Source organism: Pinus tabuliformis, chromosome 3_1 (assembly GCF_031772625.1).
Source record: "Pinus tabuliformis cultivar Carrire ecotype Pingquan chromosome 3_1, CPIR1, whole genome shotgun sequence".
NCBI lineage: Eukaryota > Viridiplantae > Streptophyta > Pinopsida > Pinales > Pinaceae > Pinus > Pinus tabuliformis.
Window position 1 is genome coordinate 682492841 of NC_142301.1, and position 4317 is coordinate 682497157.

A 4317-nucleotide genomic window follows, 5' to 3' on the forward strand; every position below is an offset into this window, starting at 1 on the left:
GAATAACTTAGACAGATACTACCTCAACAACTCATTTCAATGCACAAGTACTCATATGCAGAATAATGCACTATTTTCTATTAACTCAAAAAATGGATTACAGAGATCTTTATAGGATATTCTTTCCTGAGATTCACTGTGTTTTCATTTATCAAACTTGGCTTCTCAATATATGAGATAGTTTACTGAAGGCTTCCTGGCAAATACACAGACTCAGTATTTGAACATATTAACACACATACAGACTGACTAACTATTGATCTGGCCACTTTAGGTTCTTATCTGTGCCGAGCACACAGATACGCAGGCTTCTCAGATCACCTAAGACTTAGAGATATTTCGTGATGCAAGTAGATCAGACAAGTGTCACCAGTTGCAGCGCAGGAAAAACTCTCTCAACACCTAGACTCTCTAAAATTCACACTCCAACCTCCGATTTTTCCGAATGAGCCTTACCCCTTTTTTATATAGGAAAAGGAGGGGACAAACATCCGACCATCGGGCAGAGAAAATCAATACTTATTATCTTGCCAGTCCTTGAGATGTAGTTGAAAGCGCACCAAAAGTCGGAGAAGTGCTCTGAGTCTCATGAGTGAGGAATCGTAGTACTTATTAACACTATGGAGGATTATAGCAAATCCCACGGAAAGCATATACTTTACATAGCGGATGCTTTTTGAACAGTAAAGCCCATGAGAAAACTGGTCACATTTAGTCTTGTGACTAGACATCATATTACACTGTGGAAACTTTAAGGACAAGCCCACGGGAACCATTTATGAAGTGGGGTCATTTAAAATTGTAATTCCTGAAAATCGGAATCTATTGTACAAGTGTCCATCCCATACTATAATATCATTAAGATTGGACTATATTCATTTTTATTAGCATAATAGATGGTTAAAATATTTTAAATAAAATTAAAAAAAAAATACTTTGAAGCAAGAAGTGATATTTTGGAATAAACAAGGGGCCACTGTCGTGGCAGTAGTCCCTGCCGGGGTCTGCAGGGAATTACAAAACTTGGAACAGTGGATGCAAATATTACATGGTATGACAAGAACGATTGTGAACTTAACAGAAATGCACAAAATCATTTAGGAACAGGGTTTGGAGATACAAAGTGATTGAATTCAGCCTTAATAAACATTCTGTTCAATCTTGACTGAAAAATTAGTAATTCATATAAGTCAATATTACATAGTAACAAAATAGCTATGGGGCCAGTTTCTTGACTGGACTATGTCAGAAGCACTTCTTGCTGCATCAGTTGCATGAGCAACAACAATTCCTATCAGTCATTCCACATTTGTGCTTTCTAGCACGGTCATAATTTTGATGCACGGTTAGAAGCAAGCAGTCGAAATCTTCAGCTCATTCATTCTCCAACATATCATTTTGTGCGGCTCATACAAACTCCGTTTACCTACTTATGCTCTGCAATGATTAGTCAAAATCAGGAGGGATATGGAATCAAACACTAATTAAAGATATACATAATCAAGAAGAAGAACTTACTGGGAAGGTTCAGGCCACGGATAAAGCAAAAGAAGTCATATTATTAACCTGATATGCAACTGCAAGAGAGCATCAAACTTGTCAATAACTGTATTAACAAGCATAGGTGTTGTGATTACCATGGAAACTCCATCAGAGATTATAGGCATGAAGTACGGTTTAAACCTCTCAGTCACCAAGAGAATTAACAAGAACCCTCATTAAATTTACCATGGTTCACTTACCACGCTGATAACATACAGAAAATTTAAAGTAATGACCGAAAATGAATAGGGGGAGAAATACCAGAAGTTGACTATGAAAATCACTATGAAAATGAATTAAATGCTTTGAATGAGAGCATGAAAAGACCTTGTAACATAGAAACCCTCAAAGTGATTCTCCTCCATAACCAGTTGACAAAATGAAACTCAACACAATGCAAGTTAAAAGTGGCATAAGACTAGGGTTTCCAATTTGAAATCCTTACCTATAACTGTATGTTTTGAAGGCAAGGTCACCATATCGCTTTCAAAACATAGAAGTTGACATGCCTGTGACTTAAATTAAAAATAATCGTGTAAAAATATGTATTCAAAAAATTTGTTTATATATATGTGGATAAATTAATCCATTAACAAGCATAGGTGTTGTGATTACCATGGAAACTCCATCAGAGATTATAGGCTGGTTCTCCAGTAGAACGGTCAACTACAGGCAGATGAAGTCGGCGTTGATCCTTCTCTGATGCAATAGATTGTAGACGCTTTGCCTTCAGTGAAGACTTAAAAGCAAATGCCTGTTAATGCAAAATCAAAGTCAGAGTAAGCTGGAGCTCTCCAAGATGGTAAGTCCCAACTACCATGTTGGAACATAGCACTGGGGCTTTTGTAATCTGTGCAAGTGAACCGATTTGGAAAATTTTCAAATCAGTGATCATGACCACTGCTTGATAGTTCATCCAGAAACCATCAGTCCTAACTAATATTATGGTAGAACCAAATTTGCAAAAAACTGTCACGCCCATTGAATCTTTGAATAGTTACAGGGATTTGGAGTCTTGGATTACATAATCATACGTTCTGTCAATATATTTAGTTTGCCACCATGTTGTCAATAAATCAGGGTCACTGTGCCTAACTAGTATGTTATAATCAAATTACTCAATTAAGTCAGCTTATGTCATTGTTAGATGATCTGATTAAGGCTTTGTCAGCTTCATTAGAGGCATACGCTGGTGTATACACAAAACAGAGCTTAATTCTGAGGAAATAGTAAAACATTGGAAACACCATCTTATTAACATTTGTGGAGAACGTTCATATCAAACCACAACTGCAAATGTGGGCCTTCATCGAGACTGGACCACCCCCAATTCTTGTCATTTTCCAATGGGCAGATCAAGAAGAAAATATTTTATTGATCTTAGTGCAAATTTTCGCAACATTCTGTCATAGATTTTTCGTTCTTCTTTGAGAGACCTGATGATGTTTGTAAAGTACTTGCAGGCTGATACTATTATTTAATTTGCCAAAAAATTATTGATGAACTTGCCATTCGCATGAAAAAACCTGTAAGGATGACGAGAAAATCCAGTGCGCACATATTGAACAACTACATGGTAATTAACCTACTGATCAGTGTTTGAAAACTGCTAATTCGACAATTAGACCGAACAAACTTCCAGCCTTGATGGCATATGCTGCAATGCCTACACCTTCCTAAGCTGATGTGAAAACACTCAAACGCTTATACTAAAAACAGATATTCAACAAAACAACGAATTGAACTATAGTCTACTTTAAAAATATAGATAAGGTGGCAAAGTATAACGACTGAGCCAACCTTGGGATTATGCCTGTCACTGGATAGTCCACGCTTCTTCTTGTCTGTTTTCTCTTTTTTCCTCGAGGACGTTCCAGACTGACGGGCTCTATGGGCCTTGTGAGATTGCTCCATTGTTCTTGTATAATCTGCAGTGATAAAAATAGCATAAACTCAAATCAAATGTCCAAATTCCCTCACACAAAAATAAGTAAATAAATTGAAAAAAAAACACATATTTCTTCGTAAGTCTACTTTTGTTACTGCGACAAAAGGTTAAATGAACGAAAACCCCATTGTAATTTTGTTATTGCTGACAAAAGGTTAATGAACGAAACCCCAGTGCCCTTGGAACGTTTAAGAGGGCGTCATGAAAAAAAAAAAAAAAGCCTAGCAACCATTAAGTAATAAATAAATGGATGCTGCATATTTCAACCCAAACCCTAAACCCTGCAAATCCCGGTGATGCAAGCTTGATATGTACATAACATAAATAAGCAGAGAGATAGACGCCAAGAACAACTGCATCAATCAACACAGAAACATTTAAAGCAAGTCTCAGGCTTTACCTTTGAATTTTTCCGCGAAAATAAATTTAAAATCCTCGTTAATAGCAAGCTTCTTCCAACATTGAGATGGCTTGGTATGAAACTTCTACAGTAAGTATAGAATCTAAAGCTGCTGTGCAAACTGCCTTCGGCCTCCGCTGATCATGTGGATTTCAGAAAATTAGATTTGACCAAAAGAGTAAACAATTCAAACACAGAGTGTAGAAATTCCAATATTGTTTGTTTAGAAACTTTTTTGGCGAAATCACATAATTGATCATTTGTCGACGCGTTTCGAACCAACCAGTGTGGTTCATCGTCAGGACAAGTTGAAGAACTAATCCAGCTTAGCTCGATTAAATAGATTGTGTAGAGACTCCAACAGCTATAATGCTAACGGCTAATTTGACCTAATGAACCTGGTCAAATTACTCAAATATTTAATTAA

At 36.6% G+C, this 4317-nt stretch overlaps 1 long non-coding RNA gene across 1 annotated transcript; it reads right to left on the reverse strand.

The window, feature by feature from the left end:
* Positions 1-2170: 2170 nt before the first annotated feature.
* On the reverse strand, positions 2171-4098 carry LOC149188936 (uncharacterized). The gene is made up of 3 exons (XR_016255595.1): positions 3891-4098; positions 3343-3470; positions 2171-2296 (listed from the first exon to the last, which is right to left on the reverse strand). It is a non-coding gene; the product is annotated as an uncharacterized LOC149188936 (long non-coding RNA).
* Positions 4099-4317: the final 219 nt, after the last annotated feature.